The 25,982-nt window shown below is 42.9% G+C and overlaps 1 protein-coding gene across 1 annotated transcript in view; it reads left to right on the top strand.

Moving 5' to 3' along the window:
- Positions 1 to 25,982, top strand: part of KCNT2 (potassium sodium-activated channel subfamily T member 2) — a 1,033,274-nt gene that overhangs the window by 330,416 nt on the left and 676,876 nt on the right. The gene's annotated exons all lie outside the window — the stretch shown is intronic.

Below are 25,982 nucleotides of genomic sequence, written 5' to 3'. Positions count from 1 at the left end.
GATGACATACAAGTACATATATATACAGGAGGAGATGACATACAGGTATATACTATATACAGGAGGAGATGACACACAGGTATATACTATATGCAGGAGGAGATGACATACAGGTATATGCTATACATAGAAGATGACATGCAGGTATATACTATATACAGGAGGAGATGACACACAGATATATACTATATACAGGGGAGATGACACACAGGTATATACTATATACAGGAGGAGATGACATACAGGTATATACTATATATAGAAGGAGATGACATTCAGGTATATACTATATATAGGGGAGATGACACACAGCAGGTATATACTATATACAGGGGAGATGACATACAGGTATATACTATATACAGGATATGACATACAGATGTATACTATATATAAGGGAGATGACAAACATGTATATACTGAGGTGATGAGGTGAAAATGAGAGGTGTGAGGTGAAAATGAAAAGGTGTGAGTGCAAAATGAGAGGAGTGAGGAAAAATAGTGGAGTGATCAGAAAATGACAGATGTGAGGTTGAAATGACAAGTGTTAGGGGGGAATGAAAGGAGTGAGGGAGAAAATGAGAGTTGTGAGGGGGAAAATGAAAGATGTGATTAGGAAAATGAGAGGCGTGATGGGAAAATAAGACAAGTGAGGTGCTATAACTAACCACAGATATTTACTATGCCCAGGCAACGCCGGGCTCTTCAGCTAGTCTAATATATAAAGCTGAATGTGTGTGTGTGTGTATGTGTGTATGTGTGTATGTATGTATGAATGTCCGGGATTGGCATCTGCACCGTCGCAGCTACAGCCACAAAATTTTGCACAGTCACACGTCTGGACCCCGAGAGCGTCATAGGCTATGTTGTGAAGCGAAATTTTAACCCCGCGTGTTTCAGTTCACCAAACAATTTTGCCCCTATCTACATAATGGGGAAAAGTGAAAGGAAAAGTGTTGGAGGCGTTGAAGCTACAGCCACAAAATTTTGCACAGTCACACGTCTGGACCCCGAGAGCATCATAGGCTATGTTGTGAGGTGAAATTTTAACCCCACGCTTTCTAATTCACCAAACAATTTTGCCCCTATCTACATAATGGGGAAAAAGTGAAAGGAAAAGTGTTGGAGGCAAATTGACAGCTGCCAGATGTGAACAAGGGGGACTTAAAGAATGAGAGCGATGGCACCAAAGAGTATATACCGTACAGTTGCTAAGGTGGGGCCCCGACATGGGATACTCACCACACACAGGGATATGAACACGCACACATAATGCACCACACACTACCACGTGCTTGAACACATATACCACCCTCAGCACACATTTCACCACACATACACCAACCTCGCCACATAAAAGTCGAAACACAAAAGTCGCCGCTCAAAACTCGACAAGCGTAATACTCGCCACATGCAAAACTAGGATCACGCAAAACTCAACACACGTGCAAAACTCACCTCATGGGAAAACTCGCCACACGCAAAACTTGCACCTGCGGAAAAATTGCCACATGCACAAAAGTTGTAACACATGCAAAAGTTGCCTCACACAAAACTTGCACATACTCAAAAGGCACCACACATAAAACTCGCCACGCACAAAACTCGCCATGCGCAAAACTTGCTGCACACAACTTGCTACACTAACCTGTCACATGCAACTCGACACACAAAAAGTTGCTACACACATGTCGCCACACAAAACTCATCTCACAAAAGTCGCTACATGCATGTCGCCACATGCAATTCAACACACACAACTTGACAAACGAAACTCGCCCTAAAACACACACAAGTCTGGTATTATCCTTCAAAAATAAAAATCTGATAAATAATCAGACAAACTACAAGAGCAACAAATGTACCATATAGGAAATACGGCAGCTGTCAGTCACATGACCTGTCTATTATGTGTATGTGTGAGCTAATATATACTGCCAGGGGGAGGGCTTCCTTTTGCCTGGGGATTTATCAGGCTGCCAATTTAGCTTACAAATACTGAGGTAAAAATACTGACCAAATAACGTGTGAACGCGGTCTAATACAGGAGGAGATGACTTACAGATATATACTATATACAGGAGAGATGACACACAGGTATATACTATATATAGGAGGATATGACAAACAGGCATATAATATATACAGGAGATGACACACACATATATACTATATACAGGGGAGATGACACAGGTATATAATATATACAGGAGGAGATGACATACAGTTATAAACTATATACAGGAGGGGATGACACACACATATATACTATATACAGGAGAGATGACACACAGGTATATACTATACACAGGAGGAGATGACACACAGGTATATACTATATACAGGGGAAATGACACACAGGTTTATACTATATACAGAGGAGATGTCATACAGTTATATACTATATACAGGAGGAGATGACATACAGGTACATACTATATACAGGGGAGATGACACACAGGTATATACTATATACAGGGGAGATGACACACATTTATATACTATAAACAGGGGAAATGACACACAGGTATATACTATATACAGGAGGAGATGACACACAGGTATATACTATATACAGGAGGAGATGACACACAGGTATATACTATATACAGGGGAGATGACACACAAATATATACTATATACAGGGGAGATGACACACACATATATACTATATACAGGGGAGATGACACACAGGTATATACTATATACAGAAGGAGATGACACACAGGTATATACTATATACAGGAGGAGATGACATACAGGTATATAGTATATACAGGAGGAGATGACACACAGGTATATACTATATACAGGAGGAGATGACACACAGGTATATACTATATACAGGGGAGTTGACACACATATATACTATACACAGGAGGAGATGACACACAGATATATACTATATTCAGGAGGAGATAACACACAGGTATACACTATATACAGGAGCAGATGACACACAGGTATATACTATATACAGGAGGAGATGACTTACAGGTATATACTATATACAGGAGGAGAGGACACACGTATATACTATATACAGGAGGAGATGACATACAGGTATATACTATATAAAAGAGGAGATGACACATAGGTATACAGAGGAGGAGATGACATACAGCAGGTATATACTATATACAGTGGAGATGACATACAGGTATATACTATATACAGGAGATGACATACAGGTACATACTATATATAAGAGGAGATGACATACAGGTATATAGTACAGTATATACAGAAGCGATGACATACAGGTACATACTATATACAGGAGGAGACGACACATAGGTATATTCAATATACAGAAGGAGATGACATACAGCAGGTTTATACTATTTACATGGGAGATGACATACAGGTATATACTATATACAGGAGATGACATACAGGTGTATACTTTATATAAGGGAGATGACAAACATGTATATACTGAGGGGAAAATGAGAGGTGTGAGGAAAAATAGTGGAGTGATCAGAAAATGACAGATGTGAGGTCGAAATGACAAGTGTTAGGGGGAATGAGAGTAGTGAAGGGGAAAATAAAAGGAGTGAGGGGGAAAATGAGAGGTGTAAGGGAGAAAATGATAGATGTGAGGTTGAAAATGAGAGGCGTGAAGGGAAAATAATAGAAGTGAGGTGCTATAACTAACCACAGATATTTACTATGCCCAGGCAACGCCGGGCTCTTCAGCTAGTATTCTCTAAAAAAAGGCCAAGAGACCAAAAATTCTGCTGGGGTATGTAAACTTGGTTTTCATTTAGATAATGTTTTACACCTGTGTAGAAAAGCTTATATTCAAAGCATTACCGGCTGGACCATTAAAATGCTGAATATTTCTTTAAGTCTAATGTAAGCATTTTGCTTTTTCATATAGTACATTTTATTTGAATTCATGTAAATTTTCTTTAGAAGAAATCTTTGATTTAGGGAAGGAAAAATGACATTCCCATAAGACTAGTTTAATAATAAAGCTGGTAGAAATGCCATCATTAGTGTCATTCATTATTTCATTATAATAATTTGACAGACATTTCTTTGATGGGTTTATTCAAACATGTACTGAGTAACCTCTTGCTGTTAACAAAATACAGCGGTGAATTGAAAGTCATCAAACTTCTAGATAGTTCTGCTTTTTTATGGCAGATGCACAAAGCCAGGCCTTTTTACAGCCGATATGACATGGTTTTGTTTTGCTGTAGGCATCAAACCAAATATGTGCAGGGAAATACACAAAAATCTTAATACATACTGCAGATTTTGTTGCAGCCATGACACTTTTTAAGTTACGGTAAGTAAAAAGGGCAGCACACTGCAGCGCCAAAACATGCAAACTTGAAAACACGAAATTTGAACTGCATTACTGCACTAGAAATATGAAAAATGAGAGCTTTTAGCGCATAAAAATGGCCATATTTATGTGTACCTCGTAGCCACTTTACGGCATCTCTCTTATACGAGGTCCTACGCTTGACCTACCTCACTGAGAATAAACGTCTCCATCTGAATGGGTACATGTGAAACCTCTTCTTGGACTCAAATTCTCTCTTTCTGTGGAGGGGTATTGGACCTACTATAATTAAAACACCTGTGGCTAGGAGGCGGGGAGTGCACGATCAGAAGGCTAAATGACACTTTTTAAGGACCGGAAATTTTGTACATTAATAACACAGACTCATTAAATCTGACCAATGTCTCTATATGTGGTAATAACTCTGGAATGCTTCAATGGATCCCACTGATTCTCAGATTTTTTTTTGTGATATTTTGTGCTTCATGAAAGTGGTAAAGTGTGGTTGATATTATTTGCGTTTATTTCTGAAAATATAAAAAATTTACAAAAATGTGAACATTTCACAATTTTCAAAGTTTGAATTTTTATGCCCTTAAACCAGATAGTGAATAATTTTTTAAACATTTTTTGTTAGGAAGTTAGAAAGATTAAAAGTTGATTTCTCATTTTTCCAGCAAAATTTAAAAAACCATTTTTCGTGACCTCCTCACATTTGAAGTGACTGTGGGTGGCCTATGTTACAGAAAATATCTAAAAATGATACCATTCTGAAAACTGTACCCTTTAAAGACCTTAAAACCGCATTCAAGAAGTGTATTAACCCTTCAAGTGCTTTACAGGAACTTAAGCAAAGTGATCAGAACAAATGAAAATTTAACTTTTTCCAACAAAAATATTACTTTAGACCCAAATTTTTCATTTTTAGAAAGGTAAGAAGAGAAAATGCAATTTCTCCTGCGTACATTGATAACCTACAGTATATGTGGTAGAAAATGATTTTTTTAGAAGGGTAAGAAGAGAAAATGCAATTTCTCCTGCGTACATTGATAACCTACAGTATATGTGGTAGAAAATGTTTGTTTGAAACAACATTTTGAAAACTAGACACTTCAAGGAATTTATCTAGATATGTCATGAGCACCTGTAACCCCCATGTGCTTCACAGAATTTTATAACGTTGAGCCGAGAAAACAAAAATTCATATTTTTACCACAAAAATGTTTTAGGTCCAAATAAATTTTTCTTCAAAGGAATAGAAAGAGAAAATGCACAAGTCAATTTGTTGTGCAATTTCTCTTGAATATGCTGATACCTCTGATGATGTGGAAAACTGCTGTTTGGGTGCATGGCAGGGCTCATAATGGACGGGGCACCATTCATCTTTTAGAACGCTACATTTGTTGAAATAATTAGCAGTTGCCTTGTCGCATTTGCAAAGCCTCTGATGTACCTAAACAATGGAAACCCACCACAAATGACCCCATTTTATAAAACTACACCACTCAACGATTTCATCCAGGGGTGTAGTAAGGATTTTTAATCCTCAGGTACTACCCACAATGTGATAACATTAGGTTGTTATAGAGAAATATTTCATTATTATTCATGAAAATGTTGTTTTAGCCTTATTTTTTTTCACTTTTGTAAGAGGTAACATAAAAAGTGGACCGCTCAGCTTGTTACTCAATTTCATATGAGTGTGGTACATGTGGTACTCCACATGTGGTCAAAAACACTGGACAAACATCATGGTTCTTAACCCCTTTCTGACCTCATTCAGGATAGTACATCCGAGGTCAGAACCCCAGCTTTGATGCGGGCTCCGGCGGTGAGCCCGCATCAAAGCCGGGACATGTCAGTTGTTTTTTATAGCTGACATGTGTCCGCAATAGCGGCAGATGGAATCGCGATCCACCCGCCGCTATTAACTAGTTAAATGCCACTGTCAAACGCTGACAGCAGCATTTAACTAGCACTTCCATAGTTACATAGTTACATAGTTATTAAGGTTGAAGGAAGACTATAAGTCCATCTAGTTCAACCCATAGCCTAACCTAACATGCCCTAACATGTTGATCCAGAGGAAGGCAAAAAAACCCATGTGGCAAAGAGTAAGCTCCACATTGGGGAAAAAAATTCCTTCCCGACTCCACATACGGCAATCAGACTAGTTCCCTGGATCAACGCCCTATCAAGGAATCTAGTGCATTTACCCTGTAACATTATACTTTTCCAGAAAGGTATCCAGTCCCCTCTTAAATTTAAGTAATGAATCACTCATTACAACATCATACGGCAGAGAGTTCCATAGTCTCACTGATCTTACAGTAAAGAATCCGTGTCTGTTATTATGCTTAAACCTTTTTTCCTCCAAACGCAGAGGATGCCGCCTTGTCCCGGTTTCAGGTCTATGATTAAAAAGATCATCAGAAAGGTCTTTGTACTGTCCCCTCATATATTTATACATTAACATAAGATCACCCCTTAGTCTTTGTTTTTCCAAACTAAATAGCCCCAAGTGTAATAACCTATCTTGGTATTGCAGACCCCCCAGTCCTCTAATAACCTTGGTCGCTCTTCTCTGCACCCGCTCCAGTTCAGCTATGTCTTTCTTATACACCAGAGACCAGAACTGTGCACAATATTCTAAGTGTGGTCGAACTAGTGACTTGTATAGAGGTAAAATTATATTCTCCTCATGAGCATCTATGCCTCTTTTAATGCATCCCATTATTTTATTTGCCATTGTAGCGGCTGCCTGACACTGGCCACTGAATATGAGTTTGTCATCCACCCATACACCCAGGTCTTTTTCATTGACGGTTTTGCCCAGATATTTAGAATTAAGCACATAATTATACATCTTATTACTTCTACCCAAGTGCATGACCTTACATTTATCCCCATTAAAGCTCATTTGCCATTTATCAGCCCAAGCTTCTAGTTTACATAAATCATCCTGTAATATAAAATTGTCCTCCTCTGTATTTATTACCCTGCAGAGTTTAGTGTCATCTGCAAATATTGAAATTCTACTCTGAATGCCCCCTACAAGGTCATTAATAAATATGTTAAAAAGAAGAGGGCCCAATACTGACCCCTGTGGTACCCCACTGCTAACCGCTACCCAGTCCGAGTGTGCTCCATTAATAACCACCCTTTGTTTCCTATCCCTGAGCCAGCTCTCAGCCCACTTGCACATCAGGTCGGAAATGCGCGCATCGCTGACCCCGTCACCTGATCGGCTGTCAGTGATGCATTAGCATGACAACCAGAGGTCTATTGAAGACCTCTATGGTTGTTGATGCCGGATTGTTGTAAGCGCCACCCCACAATTGGTCCCATTTTCCAAATTTCACCCTCTAAAGAATTCATTTATGTGTGTAATGAGTCTTTTAAGCCCACATTTTATTAAATGATTTAGTTCAAAATGAATGTAAAAAAATACTATTACATTTTTTTTTTTTAAACAAAAGTGTCATATTTAGGATGCATTTTTAATACATAGTAGTGAGAGGTGAGGAAATGGACCTCAAAATTTATAAAGTTATTTTTCCTGTACTCAAACTTAACACCATTAGTATAGTTGGATTGAAGATCGGTCCCAAAAAGGGCAGCCAGTGTCTTTTTTAATAATAAAATTCATATATACAGCTCTGGCAAAGATTAAGAGACCACCACATCAAAGCCTTGCCATGGGCAGCCCAATCTCTAGACCTGAACCCCTTTGAAAGCCTCTAGAATGTAATCAAGAGGATGATGGATAGTCACAAGCCATCAAACAATGAAGAACTGCTTACATTTTTGCAGCAGAAGCAGTGCGAAAGACTGGTGGAAAGCATGCCAAGACGCATGAAAGTTGCGATTAAAAATCATGGTTATTCCACAAAATATTGATTTCTGAACTCTTCCTGAGTTACAACATTAGTATTTTTGTTTCTAAATGATTCTGAACTTGTTGACGTGTGAAAGCACTGTTTTTTTTTCTTAATTTTGACCATTTTTCTTTGTCAGAAAAAAAATACAAAATTTATTGCTTGGAAATTCTGAGACATGTTGTCAGAAGTTTATAGAATAAAAAAACAATTTACATCTTACTCAAAAATATACCTATAAAGAGAAAAATCAGACAAACTGAACATTTTGCAGTGGTCTCTTAATTTTTGCCAGAGCTGTATATATTTGGGGTACATTGTCCTCAGTATCACATTTGCCAGTAAATATGATTCTACCATGCTGACAAAGCATACCACTGTTATTTCATTAGAGCTGGAAAAAATTGCATTGGAAGAAAGGAATGGAGGAGTGTAACAATGTTGCACGTTCACAGGAGTACTAAACTTCCAAGTCTTTTTCTTTTTTTAAATAGGGACTAGTTGTACAGCGTCTATAGCACAATCAATCTCTATATGAGGGACAGATGTGTCATGTGATGCTGGTACACTATAACACAGGGGTGTCAAACTGCATTCCTCAAGGGCCTCAAACCATGCGTGTTTCCATGATTTCCTTAGCATTGCACAAGGTGCTGGAATCATTCTCTGCAGGTGATTAAATTATCACCTGTGCAATACAAGGAAATCCTGAAAACATGACCTGTTTGCAGCCCTCGAGGAATGCAGTTTGACACCCCTGCTATAACAGGTCCTTGCCCAGTAAGGTAGGAACCGCCAGGATGGCAGAACAACCCATCCTTTTACAGAATATAAAGTATAAAGAGGTAGTATACCAAAGTACATTTGGAAAGTTTTAGCAGCTGTAAAATTATATGAGGACTCATTCTACTGTATATAGACCAGGAATAGCTCATATACTAGGTATCCTCTGTGAAAAACCGCCATGGCTATAACACCAAACAGTAGAAAGATTCAGAATGACTGCTTTAGATGGCACGGCAAAGTCAAACTGGTGAATAAAAAAACTGTCTGCTATTTCAGAAAATTCCCCTCACAGTATTCATCTAAGGGTATAGTGAGCATCACTTTTTCATTGTGGGATTTTTTTGTATTTCAATTTATAAATTGGAGATGAAGAAATAAAAAGTGAATAAATAACAAATGACAGAAGGCGGCAAAGGTAAACACGAAAAGTAAATCCAGTCATTCTAGGAATGCGTGTTGGGATGGAAATATTCCCTAATACAGAGGCCAGGTTTATCAGGACAATGAGTCAAACTTATTAGGCCGGCGTCACACTTGCGAGTTTTACGGACGTAAGAGCGCAGAAACTACGTCCGTAAAACTCGCAAAAAATACGGCACAATTATTCTCTATGCCCCTGCTCCTATCTGCCGTATTTTACTGATCAGTATTATACGGCTTTCTACGGCCGTACAAAATCGCAGCATGCTGCGTTTGTCACCGTACTGCGCAAGAAATACGCCAATGAAAGTCTATGGAAGCGTGAAAAATACGGATTACACACGGACAAGCAGTGTGACTTGCGAGAAATACGCAGCGCTGTTAGAGAGAAAAGCCAGTAATTCAGTGCGGTGTACAGTAAAATCACACTGACAGCTTACAGAAGAATAGGTAGAATAAATGTGTACACATAAAATAGGTATATATATATATATGTCAGTGAGACACATATATGTATATATATATATTAATATTTATTCCAGCGCTAGACAGCTTGAAAGCCGGTAATTCAATTACCGGCTTTTTCTTTCTCCTTCCTAAAACCCGACATGATTTGAGACATGGTTTACATACAGTAAACCATGTCTTCTCTCCATTTTTTTTGCAGATTCCACACTACTAATGTCAGTAGTGTGTATCTGCAAAATTTGGCCGTTCTAGCTCTTAAAATAAAGGGTTAAATGGCGGAAAAAATTGGCGTGGGCTCCCGCGCAATTTTCTCCGCCAGAGTAGTAAAGCCAGTGACTGAGGGCAGATATTAATAGCCTGGAGAGGGTCCATGGTTATTGGCCCCCCCCTGGCTAAAAATATCTGCCCCCAGGCACCCCAGAAAAGGCACATCTGGAAGATGCGCCTATTCTGGCACTTGGCCACTCTCTTCCCATTCCCGTGTAGCGGTGGGATATGGGGTAATGAAGGGTTAATGCCACCTTGCTATTGTAAGGTGACATTAAGCCTAATTAATAATGGAGAGGCGTCAATTATGACACCTATCAAATTATTAATCCAATTGTAGTAAAGGGTTAAATAAAACACAAACACATTATTTAAAATTATTTTAATGAAATAAAAACAATGGTTGATGGAGTATTTTATTCTACGCCCAATCCAGTAACTGAAGACCCTCGTTCTGTGAAAGAAAAAACATAATAAACCAACAATACACTTACCCTCCGCAGATCTGTAACGTCCAACGATGTAAATCCTTCTGAAGGGGTTAAAACATTTTGCAGCAAGGAGCTTTGCTAATGTAATGCTACTCCTCGCTGCAAAAACCCGGGGAATGAGTCTAAATATAGATCAATTTGCTATATTTAGCTTCATTTGCGGTGAGGCACCCTCTGCTGGATGTTCATAGATCGTGGGAACTTTCCCAGAAAGCCACTAGAAGCGCCGAGCTCCTGCAGGGATCGTGCCAGAGGTGCTGATTAGGGTTGAGCGAAACGGGTCGTTCATTTTCAAAAGTCGCCGACTTTTGGCAAAGTCGGGTTTCATGAAACCCGATCCGACCCCTGTGCGGGGCGGCCATGCGGTACGCGACTTTCGTGCCAAAGTCGCGTTTCAATGACGCGAAAAGCGCCATTTCTCAGCCAATGAAGGTAAACGCAGAGTGTGGGCAGCGTGATGACATAGGTCCTGGTCCCCACCATCTTAGAGAAGGGCATTGCAGTGATTGGCTTGCTGTCTGCGGCGTCACAGGGGCTATAAAGGGGCGTTCCCGCTGACCGCCATGTTACTGCTGCTGATCTGAGCTTAGGGAGAGGTTGCTGCCGCTTCGTCAGAAGCAGGGATAGCGTTAGGCAGGGTCCATTAACCACCAAACCGCTTGTGCTGTAGCGATTTCCATTGCCCAACACCACCTTCGGTGTGCAGGGACAGTGGAAGCTACATTTTTTTTTTTTCCTCAGCGCTGTAGCTCATTGGGCTGCCCTAGAAGGCTCCCTGATAGCTGCATTGCTGTGTGTACGCCGCTGTGCAAACCAACTGCTTTTTTCAAAGCACAAATCCTCTTGTTCCTTCCTTTCTGCACAGCTATCTTGTTTGTTTGTCCACACTTTTTATTTAATTTGTGCATCAGTCCACTCCTTATTGCTGCCTGCCATACCTGGCTGAGATTACTGCAGGGAGATAGTAATTGAAGGACAGTTCCTTTTTTTTTTTTTTGTGGGAGATTAAGATTGGCATTTCTGCTAGAGTGCCATCCCTGTCTGTGCCATCTCTCACTCAGTGGGCCATAGAAAGCCTATTTATTTTTTTGCTTGATTTGGGTTCTAAAATCTACCTGAAAAAATCACTACATCAATCAGTGGGAGAAAAATATTGGCCTCAGGGCTTGTGTGCCACTCCTGACTCCTGTGTGTGCCGTCTCTCAGTCAGTGGGCCATAGAAAGCCTATTTATTTTTTTGCTTGATTTGGGTTCCAAAATCTACCTGAAAAAATCACTACATCAATCAGTGGGAGAAAAATATTGGCCTCAGGGCTTGTGTGCCACTCCTGACTCCTGTGTGCATCATCTCTCACTCAGTGGGCCATAGAAAGCCTTTTTTTTTTTTTGCTTTATTTGGGTTCTAAATTCTACCTGAAAAAATCAATAAATCAATCAGTGGGAGATTAATATTGGCCTTTGGGCTTGTGTGCCAGTCCTAAGCGTGCCATCTCTCTCTCTCAGATAGTGGGCCATAGAAAGCCTATTTATTATTTTTTTTATTGGGTTTATAAATTTTCCCTGAAAAAAAAAAAAAAGTGGGAGATAAATATTGGCCTCTGGGCTTGTGTGCCAGTCCTGAGCGTGCCATCTCTCTCACAAATAGTGGGCCATAGAAAGCCTATTTATTTATTTTTTTTTTGTTTTATAAATTCTCCCTGAAAAAAAAAGGGAGATTAATATTGGCCTTTGGGCTTGTGTGCCAGTCCTAAGCGTGCCATCTCTCTCTCTCAGATAGTGGGCCATAGAAAGCCTATTTATTATTTTTTTTATTGGGTTTATAAATTTTCCCTGAAAAAAAAAAAAAAAAAGTGGGAGATTAATATTGGCCTCTGGGCTTGTGTGCCACTCCTGACTCCTGTGTGTGCCATCTCTCAGTCAGTGGGACATAGAAAGCCTATTTTTTGTTTTATTTGTTTTCTAAATTCTCCCTGAAAAAATCATTTTATTTTATTTGGTTTCTAAATTCTTCCTGAAAAAATCATTTTTTTTTATTATTTTTTTTTCTAAAGTCTCCCTGAAAAAAAAAAAAAATCAAATCAGTGGGAGATTAATATTGCCCTTTCTGCTTGTGTGCCAGTCTTGACTCCTGGGTGTGCCATCTCTCTCTCTCTCTCCAATTGTGGGCCATAGAAAGCCTATTATTTTTTTAGCTTGATTTGGGTTCCAAAATCTACCTGAAAAAATCACTAAATCAATCAGTGGGAGATAAATATTGGCCTCTGGGCTTGTGTGCCACTCCTGACTCCTGTGTGCGTCATCTCTCACTCAGTGGGCCATAGAAAGCCTATTTTTTGTTTTATTTGTTTTCTAAATTCTCCCTGAAAAAATCATTTTATTTTATTTGGTTTCTAAATTCTTCCTGAAAAAATCATTTTTTTTTATTATTTTTTTTTCTAAAGTCTCCCTGAAAAAAAAAAAAAATCAGTGGGAGATTAATATTGCCCTTTCTGCTTGTGTGCCAGTCTTGACTCCTCGGTGTGCCATCTCTCTCTCTCTCTCTCCAATTGTGGGCCATAGAAAGCCTATTATTTTTTTAGCTTGATTTGGGTTCCAAAATCTACCTGAAAAAATCACTACATCAATCATTGGGAGAACAATATTGGCCTCTGGGCTTGTGTGCCACTCCTGACTCCTGTGTGTCATCTCTCACTCAGTGGGCCATAGAAAGCCTATTTTTTGTTTTATTTGTTTTCTAAATTCTCCCTGAAAAAATCATTTTATTTTATTTGGTTTCTAAATTCTTCCTGAAAAAATCATTTTTTTTTATTTTATTTTTTTCTAAAGTCTCCCTGAAAAAAAAAAAAAAAATCAAATCAGTGGGAGATTAATATTGCCCTTTCTGCTTGTGTGCTAGTCTTGACTCCTGGGTGTGCCATCTCTCTCTCTCTCTCCAATTGTGGGCCATAGAAAGCCTATTATTTTTTTAGCTTGATTTGGGTTCCAAAATCTACCTGAAAAAATCACTAAGGCCGGGGTCACACTAGACCGTAATACGGATGACTGCAATGCGATAAAAAATCGCATAGCACTCGTCCCAATGTTAATCTATGGGGCAGCTCCCATCATCCGATATTTTCTCGGCCGTATTCAGGATCCGAGTGAAATCGCAGCATGCTGCGATTGTCAGCGTTTCTCGGCCGAGAATCGCCAATGAAAGTCTATGGGGGTGAGAAAAAATAGCACAGCACACGGACCATCAGTGTGACTTAGGAGAAATTCTCAGGCATGGTGACAGGAATGGCTCAGCCATTATTTGCTCATTTTGCAAGTGTGTGAGAAAATCTCACCATACGGATGCCATATGGATGTCACACGGATGTCACACGGATCATTTGATGCGAGAAAATCGCATCCTCGCACTGCACACGGATCACTGTTTTGGGAACATTTGTGCGATTCTCGTCCGTCAAAAACGGACCGTTTTTTTATACGTTGTGTGTGTCCCCGGCCTAAATCAATCAGTGGGAGATAAATATTGGCCTCTGGGCTTGTGTGCCACTCCTGACTCCTGTGTGCGTCATCTCTCACTCAGTGGGCCATAGAAAGCCTATTTTTTGTTTTATTTGTTTTCTAAATTCTCCCTGAAGAAATCATTTTATTTTATTTATTTAAATTCTTCCTGAAAAAATCATGTTATTCTATTATTTTTTTTTTCTAAAGTCTCCCTGAAAAAAAAAAAAAAAATCAGTGGGAGATTAATATTGCCCTTTCTGCTTGTGTGCCAGTCTTGACTCCTGGGTGTGCCATCTCTCTCTCTCTCTCCAATTGTGGGCCATAGAAAGCCTATTATTTTTTTAGCTTGATTTGGGTTCCAAAATCTACCTGAAAAAATCACTACATCAATCATTAGGAGAACAATATTGGCCTCTGGGCTTGTGTGCCACTCTTGACTCCTGTGTGCGTCATCTCTCACTCAGTGGGCCATAGAAAGCCTATTTTTTGTTTTATTTGTTTTCTAAATTCTCCCTGAAAAAAATCATTTTATTTTATTTGGTTTCTAAATTCTTCCTGAAAAAATCATTTTTTTTTATTATTTTTTTTTTCTAAAGTCTCCCTGAAAAAAAAAAACAAATCAGTGGGAGATTAATATTGCCCTTTCTGCTTGTGTGCCAGTCTTGACTCCTGGGTGTGCCATCTCTCTCTCTCTCTCCAATTGTGGGCCATAGAAAGCCTATTATTTTTTTTGCTTGATTTGGGTTCCAAAATCTACCTGAAAAAATCACTACATCAATCATTGGGAGAAAAATATTGGCCTCTGGGCTTGTGTGCCACTCCTGACTCCTGTGTGTGGCATCTCTCACTCAGTGGGGCATAGAAAGCTTTTTTTTTTTTTTTATTTGGTTTCTAAATTGTCATTGGAAAAATCACTTTATGTTATTTGGTTTCTAAATTCTTCCTGAAAAAATCATTTTATTTTATTTTGTTTCTAAAGTCTCCCTGAAAAAAAAAATAAAAAATAAAAAAAAACAGTGGGAGATTAATATTTACATTTGTGCTTCAGTGACAGTCCTGCGTGTGTGGCATCTCTCTCATTTGGTGCCACCAAAAACAGAGTGTGTAACATTGTGCCTGATTTTCGTTGTGGTCTCACCCACCTGTAAAGGGGTAGCTAAATCATACTGAAGTTATAGCTCACCGTGTAAGTAGTGTGACAGCAACAGATACCGTTAGTTTGGTTACGTTTTTAAAACAATGAGGAAGTCTGGTGGAAGAGGTCGTGGCCGGGGGCGTTCATTGTCAGCTGGTAATGAGGGTAGTGGTAGTGGTGGAGCATCAGGTGGTCGTGGGAAAAAAATATTGCACCTAAGTCTGGAGCTGTGGAGCCAGGTTCGTCGTCTGGCTACACAAGGCCTCGAACGCTCCCTTTTCTGGGAGTAGGAAAACCGCTTTTAAAGCCGGAGCAGCAAGAGCAAGTTTTGGCTTATCTTGCTGACTCAGCCTCTAGCTCTTTTGCCTCCTCTCGTGAAACTGGTAAATGTCAAAGCAGCGCGTCGTTAGTGGATGTTCACGGTCAGGGACAAGTCGCTTCCTTGTCCTCTTCAGCAAAAACAACAACAGAGAAGAATGCAGCAGGCGACACAACGGGTTACTCCATGGAGCTCTTTACACATACCGTCCCTGGCTTAGAAAGTGAAACAGTTAACAGTCCATGCCCATTACAAGTTGAATCTGACATGGAGGGCACTGATGCACAGCCACAGCCAGACTACTATGCTGGTCCTTTGACTCAGACCACAACATTGCCCTCGCAGGGTAATGATCAAGAATCAGACCCTGATGAGACTATGTTGCCCCATCACGAACGCTATACCACCGACCGACACGGTGACACAGACGAAGTTGCACACGAGCTACAAGAAGAGGTAATAGATGACCCAGTTCTTGACCCCAATTGGCAGCCATTGGGGGAACAGGGTGCAGGCGGCAGCAGTTCTGAAGCGGAGGAGGAGGGGCCGCAGCAGGCATCAACATCGCAACAGGTTCCATCTGCCGAGCCCGTATCTTGCCCAAAACGCGTGGCAAAGCCAAAACCTGTTGGAGGACAGCGTGGCCATCCGGTTAAAGCTCAGTCTGCAATGCCTGAAAAGGTATCCGATGCTAGAAAGAGTGCAGTCTGGCATTTTTTTAAACAACATCCAATTGATCAGCGCAAAGTCATCTGTCAAAAATGTTCAACTACCTTAAGCAGAGGGCAGAATCTGAAAAGTCTCAATACAAGTTGCATGCATAGACATTTAACCACCATGCATTTGCAAGCTTGGACTAACTACCAAACGTCCCTTAAGGTTGTAGCACCCTCGGCCAATGAAGCTAGTCATCAACGCAACATCCCTTCCGGCAGTGTAGGGCCACCATTTTCTGCACCACCTGCAGTATCTGTGCAGGTTTCTTTGCCAGGCCAAAGCAGTCAGGGTCAGGGAATCACCAGTTTCGTAGTAGGAAACACTGCATCTAGGGCACCGGCGGCAACAATACCATCTCCCACCGTCTCTCAGTCTGCCATGTCCACCGGCACCCCCGCTAGTTCCACGATCTCCAGCTCTCCAGTCCAGCTCACCCTACATGAGACTATGGTTAGAAAAAGGAAGTACTTAGCCTCGCATCCGCGTACACAGGGTTTGAACGCCCACATAGCTAGACTAATCTCGTTAGAGATGATGCCCTACCGGTTAGTTGAAAGTGAAGCTTTCAAAGCCCTGATGGACTACGCTGTACCACGCTACGAGCTACCCAGTCGACACTTTTTTTCCAGAAAAGCCATCCCAGCCCTCCACCAGCATGTTAAAGAGCGCATCGTCCATGCACTCAGGCAATCTGTGAGCACAAAGGTGCACCTGACAACAGATGCATGGACCAGTAGGCATGGCCAGGGACGTTATGTGTCCATGACGGCACACTGGGTGAATGTTGTGGATGCAGGGTCCACAGGGGACAGCAAGTTTGGGACAGTTCTGCCTAGCCCACGGTCTAGGAAACAGTTGGCTGTAGCCGTTCGCACCCCCTCCTCCTCCTCCTCGTCCTCCTGCAGAAGCGAGAGCTCGTCCACAGACCGCAGTCGCACAACCACTCCATCCGCAGCTGCCACTGTTGCACACCAGGTCTCCCATTATGGGGCAGCTACTGGCAAACGTCAGCAGGCTGTATTGGCTATGAAGTGTTTGGGCGACAACAGACACACCGCGGAAGTTCTGTCCGAGTTCTTGCAGAAAGAAACGCAGTCGTGGCTGGGCACTGTAGATCTTGAGGCAGGCAAGGTAGTGAGTGATAACGGAAGGAATTTCATGGCTGCCATCTCCCTTTCCCAACTGAAACACATTCCTTGACTGGCTCACACCTTAAACCTGGTGGTGCAGTGCTTCCTGAAAAGTTATCCGGGGTTATCCGACCTGCTCCTCAAAGTGCGTGGACTTTGCTCACATATCCGCCGTTCGCCCGTACACTCCAGCCGTATGCAGACCTATCAGCGTTCTTTGAACCTTCCCCAGCATCGCCTAATCATAGACGTTGCAACAAGGTGGAACTCAACACTGCACATGCTTCAGAGACTGTGCGAACAGAGGCGGGCTGTTATGTTTTTGTGGGAGGATACACATACACGGGCAGGCAGTAGGATGGCAGACATGGAGTTGTCAGGTGTGCAGTGGTCGAAGATTCAAGACATGTGTCAAGTCCTTCAGTGTTTTGAGGAATGCACACGGCTGGTTAGTGCAGACAACGCCATAATAAGCATGAGCATCCCCCTAATGCGTCTCCTGATGCAAAGTTTGACGCACATAAAGGATCAGGCGTCTGCAGCTGAGGAAGAGGAAAGCCTTGATGACAGTCAGCCATTGTCTGGCCAGGGCAGTGTACAGGACGAGGTAGCGGGCGAAGAGGAGGAGGAGGACGAGGAGGATGATGGGGATGATTATATTTTTAATGAGGAAGCTTTTCCGGGGCCACTGGAAATTGTTGGCGCGGCAAGGCCGGGTTCTGGTTTTTGGAGGGACACAAGTGACGTGGATTTGCCTGAAACTGCCCCTCAACCAAGCACAACCGCAGATTTGAGAACTGGAACTTTGGCCCACATGGCGGATTATGCCTTACGTATCCTCAAAAGGGACACACGCATTACTAAAATGATGAACGATGACGATTACTAGTTGGCCTGCCTCCTTGATCCTCGCTATAAAGGCAAATTGCAAAATATAATGCCACATGACAACTTGGAAATAATATTAGCAACCAAACAATCAACTCTTGTTGACCGTTTGCTTCTGGCATTCCCTGCACACAGCGCCCGTGATCGTTCTCACACGAGCTGCAGGGGCCAGCAGACCAGAGGTGTTAGAGGGGCAGAAATCAGAAGTGGCGTTGGCCAGAGGGGTTTTCTGACCAGGTTGTGGAGTGATTTTGCTATGACCGCAGACAGGACAGGTACTGCAGCATCAATTCAAAGTGACAGGAGACAACATTTGTCCAGTATGGTTACAAACTATTTTTCATCCCTTATCGACGTTCTCCCTCAACCGTCATTCCCATTTGATTACTGGGCATCCAAATTAGACACCTGGCCAGAATTGGCAGAATATGCATTGCAGGAGCTTGCTTGCCCGGCAGCTAGTGTCCTATCAGAAAGAGTATTCAGTGCTGCAGGTTCAATACTAACAGAAAAAAGGACTCGTCTGGCTGCCCAAAATGTAGATGATCTAACCTTCATTAAAATGAACCACAACTGGATTTCGAAATCTTTTGCCCCACCTTGCCCGGCTGACACCTAGCTTTCCAATGAAAAGGTCTTGCCTGTGGACTATTCTGAATGACTTTTCCAATCTCGTAATTTTCTGCACCTGATTGTCCAGCATACGACATGTTTACACCTCACTAAATGGCCAAACTCCCCACACGGGGCCGTGGTATCGACACTTGGCGCCAGCACCCGTGAGAGTGCTGTTTGTCTGAAGAGGTGGGTGTGCCCGCTTTTGGTCGACGGCACTGCCACTGGGTCCCTCATAGTACAATAAAGTGTCTCTGGCGGTGGTGGTGCGCACCCAACGTCAGACACACCGTTGTAATATGAGGGGCCCTGGGCCTGTACCGCCGGCCACAAGACAGTTCCCCCCCAGCTCAAACAGTGCTCTACCACTTGCAAAATTATCTCTCACAGCTCCACCAATGTTTAGTCTATGCGCTGACATCCTTCAATGCCTGGCACTGACAATACCATTGTATTGACATTTTTGTTATGTTAGGCCTTCGAAGCCTGTCTGCGGTGCCTCCTTCCACTAGGCCTCCACTGACCATTGTACTGCTGCCCGTGTACCCCTGGAACCAATTTTAAATTGCCAACAGCCCTATTTTTTTATGTTAGGCCTTCGAAGCCTGTCTGCGGTCCCTCCTTCCACTAGGCCTCCACTGACCATTGTACTGCTGCCCTTGTACCACTGGAACCAATTTTAAATTGCCAACAGCCCTATTTTTTTATGTTAGGCCTTCGAAGCCTGTCTGCGGTCCCTCCTTCCACTAGGCCTCCACTGACCACACCACTGCTGCCCGTGTACCCCTGGAACCAATTTAAAATTGCCGACAGCCAGCCCAATTTTATTATGTTAGGCCTTCGAAGCCTGTCCGCGGTCCATTCTTTCTACTACTACTACACTGACCAGGCCACTGCTGCCCGTGTTCCCCTGGAACCAATTTACAATTGCCTACAGCCATCTGTTATTATGTTAGGCCTTCGATGCCTGTTTGCGGTCACTCCTTCCACTAGGCCTCCACTGACCACACCACTGCTGCCCGTGTACCCCTGGAACCAATTTAAAATTGCCTACAGCCAGCCCAATTTTTTTATTTTAGGCCTTCGATGCCTGTCTGCGGTCCGTTCTTTCTACTACTACTACACTGACCAGGCCACTGCTGCCCGTGTTCCCCTGGAACCAATTTAAAATTGCCTACAGCCATGTGTTATTATGTTAGGCCTTCGATGCCTGTCTGTGGTCACTCCTTCCACTAGGCCTCCACTGACCACACCACTGCTGCCCGTGTACCCCTGGAACCAATTTAAAATTGCCTACAGCCAGCCCAATTTTATTATGTTAGGCCTTCGAAGCCTGTCTGCGGTCCGTTCTTTCTACTACTACTACACTGACCAGGCCACTGCTGCCCGTGTTCCCCTGGAACCAATTTAAAATTGCCTACAGCCATGTGTTATTATGTTAGGCCTTCGATGCCTGTCTGCGGTCACTCCTTCCACTAGGCCTCCACTGACCACACCACTGCTGCCCGTGTACCCCTGGAACCAATTTAAAATTGCCTACAGCCATCTGGTATTATGTTAGGCCTTCGAAGCCTGTCTGCGGTCACTCCTTCCACTAGGCCTCCACTGACCACACCACTGCTGCCCGTGTACCCCTGGAACCAATTTAAAATTGCCTACAGCCATCTGTTATTATGTTAGGCCTTCGAAGCCTGTCTGCGGTCCTTCCTTCCAATAGTTCTCCACTGACCAGACCAATGCTGGCCGTGTACCCCTGGAACCCAGCTGAAAGTGCATGTAGCCTCCTTTTTTTCTTTGTTTTATATTTAGAAAGCCCAGATGAACTACGCTGTGCAACGGTTCAAGCTACCCAGTCGACATTTCTTTTGCGAGAAAAGCCATCCCAGCCCTCCAGCGGCATGAAAAAGTCTGCATTGTCATAGCACTCAGGCAATCAAACAGTAGAAAGGTGCACCTGACAAGAGACGCATGGACCAGTAGGCATGTCCACAAAAAGTTACGTGTCCATTACGGCGCACTGGGTTAATGTGTTGGATGCATGGTCCACAGGGGACAGCCTACAAAGTCTGTCTGCAGTCCCTAATTCCAATTTTCCTCCGCTGACCACACCACTGCTGCCCGTGTACCCCTGGAACCAATTTTACAGTGTCTACAGCCTAATTTTGTTATGTTAGGCCTACTACGCCTGTCTGCGGTCCCTCCTTCCAATACTCGTCCACTGACCACACCACTGCTGCCCGTGGACCCCTGGAACCTATTTTTAATTGCATAGAGCATCCTTTTTTTAATAGTAGGCGTACAAAGTCTGTCTGCGGTCCACTATTGAAATTGTCCTCCACTGCCCAGAGCACTGGTGCTTGTGTACCCCTGTAACTTTTTTAAGCTGCAGTGAGCCACATTTTTGGTTTAAGTCCTACTACCTGTGTCTGTCTGCGCCACTCAATTCAGCTGTGTTCCTTTGAAAAAAGCTGAGCGTCAATAGTCTTGTTTTCAGCCTCTAGGAATTTTAAAACTGCATTGGGGGTACAACTTTGGTAGGGCCTACTAACGGTGTCTGCCTACCCAAGGTGTGCCCCAGGTTTCCTCGCCATTGCTTCGATCTTAATGCTCTCTAGTAGTTGATGGAAACTACACTGCATTAGGCCTACAAATTGGGTATGGGGTGTAGAGAGATGGTGTGTTCCACTCCAAGGTGTTCCCCAGGTTTCCTCTCCATTGCTTCGATCTTCATGCTCTTGTTTAGTAGTTGTTGGAAACTACACTGCATTAGGCCTACAAATTGGGTATGGGGTGTAGAGAGATGGTGTGTTCCACTCCAAGGTGTTCCCCAGGTTTCCTCGCCAATGCTTCGATCTTCATGCTCTCGTTTAGTAGTTGTTGGAAACTACACTGCATTAGGCCTACAAATTGGGTATGTGGTGTAGAGAGATGGTGTGTTCCACTCCAAGGTGTTCTCCAGGTTGCCTTTCCTGAGCTTCGATCTTCCGGCTCTCGTTTAGTAGTTTTTGGAAACTACACTGCATTAGGCCTACAAATTGGGTATGGGGTGTAGAGAGATGGTGTGTTACACTCCAAGGTGTTTGCCAGGTTTCCTCTCCATTGCTTCGATCTTCATGCTCTCGTTTAGTAGTTGTTGGAAACTACGCTGCATTAGGCCTACAAATTGGGTATGGGGTGTAGAGAGATGGTGTGTTCCACTCCAAGGTGTTCTCCAGGTTGCCTTTCCTGAGCTTCGATCTTCCGGCTCTCGTTTAGTAGTTGTTGGAAACTACGCTGCATTAGGCCTACAAATTGGGTATGGGGTGTAGAGAGATGGTGTGTTCCACTCCAAGGTGTTCCCCAGGTTTCCTCTCCATTGCTTCAATCTTCATGCTCTCGTTTAGTAGTTGTTGGAAACTACACTGCATTAGGCCTACAAATTGGGTATGGGGTGTAGAGAGATGGTGTGTTCCACTCCAAGGTGTTCCCCAGGTTTCGTCCACATTGCTTCGGTCTTCCGACTCTCGTTTAGTAGTTGTAGAAAACTACACTGCATTAGGCCTACAAATTGGGTATGGGGTGTAGAGAGACGGTGTGTTACACTCCAAGGTGTTCCCCAGGTTTCGTCCACATTGCTTCGATCTTCCGACTCTCGTTTAGTAGTTGTTGAAAACTACATTGCATTAGGCCTACAAATTGGGTATGGGGTGTAGAGAGATGGTGTGTTCCACTCCAAGGTGTTCTCCAGGTTGCCTTTCCTGAACTTCTATCTTCAGGCTCTCATTAAATTGTGGTTAAATGGAACAACTGCATTTGGCGTACTAGTTGGTTTGGGGCCTACTATCGGTGTCTGCCACTCCTTGCTGTTCTCCTGGTTTCCTGTCCTGAAATTCCATTTTCAGGCTCTCGTTAAGTAGTTGTTAATGTTAGACTGCATTTGGCCTACTAGTTGGGTTGGGGCCTACTATCGGTGTCTGCCACTCCTTGCTGTTCTCCTCCACTGAACAAAGCTGTGCCGCCTGTTTACTACGGTTGCAAATTTTGAACTGCATTTCGACTACTTACTGATTTGGGCCTACTCTCTGTGTCAGCCTCTCATTCCAGTTGTCCTCCACTGCAATGCCCCCTGGTTAGTCCTGTGTTACCAATTTTGAACTGCATTTAGCCAACTTTATTCTTTGGGCCTATATCTGTGTTTCCTCCTCATCCTGCCCATTGCCCAGCCAGTGATAGATGAGTCTGCTGGTACATTGACCCATAACGCAAAATTCCCCGTGCACGCTACACAGCAAGATTGTGACCCTGCTGAAAGTCAGGTTCCTCTTCCCGCATACCATACCACCTTACACGGGGACAAAGAGGAAGGTGCAGATAAAAGTGCAGGTTTTTTCATCAGGTGGGGGGAAGAATACTAGTTGGTGACGTCACTGGCACAGGGCCTCTCATAGTACGCAAAAGTGTTGCTGCCGGTGGGAGGCGCCCCCGCCGTGCAAACACACCGCTGTACTTTGAGGGGCCCTGTGCCAGTGCCAATGCCAACAAGTGGGCATTGCTTGCTTAGGATCACAGCACTTGCAAAGTTGAAATACTTACCTCTCCCTGCTCCACTGCCGTGACGTGGTCCAGATTTACTGGGCCCACTAATTACTTGAACCAGCCCTACCCCCCACAACTTTAGCCAAATGACCCCCAATTTCAAATGCCTTCCAATTATTATAAGCTAAATTACGATTGACAAGCTTCTGTAACAAGAATGGATGTTTTTGCCATTAAAATGGGCAGTGTAGGTGTTTTCCTGGCCTCCACTCACTGCCGACTATGCTCCCCCATTGACTTGCATTGGGTTTCGTGTTTCGGGCGATACCCGACTTTTCGCCATAATCGGCCGATTCCACTCGACTCGACTTCTAAGATAGTCGAGTTTCGCGAAACACGACTCGACTCTAAAAAGGTCAAGATCGCTCAACCCTAGTGCTGATATTTCAGGCGTGATCATGCTGTGATTGGTCAGTCAGATTTACTGACCGTTCACAGCGGCCTGAGTGCGTGGACCGAGGACATGGGTTTCGCACCTCTTCCAGTGCTGCTCAGATGTCATTTACTGTTTAAAAGCAGTCACAGTTTAAATGCATGACAAACATCACGTCATGATATGGGAACTGACACCCGCTCATGGTGTGCTCTATTATTCATCGTTAAGGGGTTAAGACCACTTTCACATGGCAAAATTTTGGTTAACATTTTACATTTCTAAATGAAACACGGACAATGTGCTACTGTTTCAGTTATAATTTTTCTGGCTGTGCAGCTTCAAATCATTAATTTGGCTTACAGCTACTAATGAAATACACTAATCATTACACAGCCTTGTGTAAGTGGACTCAGCTTAAGGGCTCCTTAACATGTCCTGGTGATTCCTGGACAGGAAAAAAACAGTACTCTTGAGATCCGTGGTCCGTGTCCATGTGCCATCCATACGTACGCATGTGATATCCATGTGACATCTGTGTATACGTTTGCTGTCATGTGTCACATCCATGTGCTGTTCATGTGTCCGTATGACAAGTACCATTGTCTGTGAAGAAGAGTTGCAGTTCACGCTGATCCCAAGTGCCAGTTGCTGATGGCAGCTCTCATCATTGTCGCCTGGTCTTTTTGTGATCAGCATGACCAAACAACAATGATGGGAGTTGTATTACACACCTACTGTGTACCTCCTGTATAAAATCAAGAATTAAATTTAAATAATGGTGTAGTCTCCCATGTAATGTTCATAACCAACAAACAGAAAGCCGACAGCCGCGGGTTGATGTTAACAATCTGGAAAAAAGGCTTCCAAGCTATTAATAACAAATCATAGCTGTTTGCTTAGCCTTTTCTGGCAAATTCAAGAGGGACCCCAGAAAAATATAATGTAGGGTCCCCCTATAAATTCAAAGCTACAAAGGTTACTCAGAAGGCTGTGGGTTGATATTAATAGCCTGGCAAGGGTGCAGGATATTGCCCCCACTCCTCCAGGTTACCAACATCAGCCCTCAGCCACTTCAGAAATGGCGCATCCATAAGCTGAGAGAAATCTTTCGATAAGCCTCACTCTTCCCACTTGCCCTGTTTGTGGTGGGAAGTGGTGTTATAGGGCTGGGGTTAATGTCAGCTTTGTATTGGCAGCTGACATCAAGCCCAGGGGTTGGTAATGGAGAGGCATCTATAAGATGCCCCCCTCATCAAAGGACCAATGGATTATCTTCAAGTTGCACAGGTGAGGGAAATGGTTGTTTATTTTTATTTTTTTTTACAGGGGACTTCAATGGATATTAGGTGTAAAGGTAAGTATAACTTTGCTTTTTATTTTTAAATAAATGTGTAAAACATGATGTTGAGTTTTATTTCAAATAAAGGATTTTATTCTTGCTGTGTGTTTATTTCCAAACTTACCATGTAGTTAGTAATGGAGGTGTCTTAGACACACCTCTCCATTACTAACCCCTGGAATTGATGTCAGCTGACAAAACAAAGCTGATATCAACCCCAATCCTATCACCCCACTTGACACAGCTACAGGGCAAGTGGGAAGAGCGAGGCTAAGCACCAGATTTGGCGCATCTTATGGATGTGCTATTTCTGGGGTTGCTGATGGCTGATGTTGGCTATTAATATCAGTCCTCAGCTGTCTCTATAGCTGTTGCTGGTTTGAATTTACAGGGGTAGCCTAAGTAATTTTTTTTCTGGATTCCAGCATAAATTCACTGTAAAGGCTAAGCAAACAGCTGTGAGCTGTTATTATTAGCCTGGGAACCATTTGGGATATTTTCCCTCTTCAAAGATTATTAACATAAGCCCCCAGCTGTAGGCTTTCCCTCTGCTGGTTATGAAAATTATGCAGGAGCACACACCATTTTTTGTTTAAATTTAATTTTACACGGGAGATACACAGGAGGTAATTTTACACAGGAGGACTCACATCATTGCTGCCTTGTCGTGCTGATCACAGGGAGGCCAGGCAACAATGATGACAGTAGCCTTCAGCAGCCAACAATGATGAGAGTTGCCTTCAGCAGCCAACAATGATGACAGTTGCTTTCCGCAGCCATAAAAAA

This window comes from Ranitomeya imitator, chromosome 8 (assembly GCF_032444005.1).
Source record: "Ranitomeya imitator isolate aRanImi1 chromosome 8, aRanImi1.pri, whole genome shotgun sequence".
NCBI lineage: Eukaryota > Metazoa > Chordata > Amphibia > Anura > Dendrobatidae > Ranitomeya > Ranitomeya imitator.
This window is presented reverse-complemented; position numbering and strand designations above follow the sequence as displayed.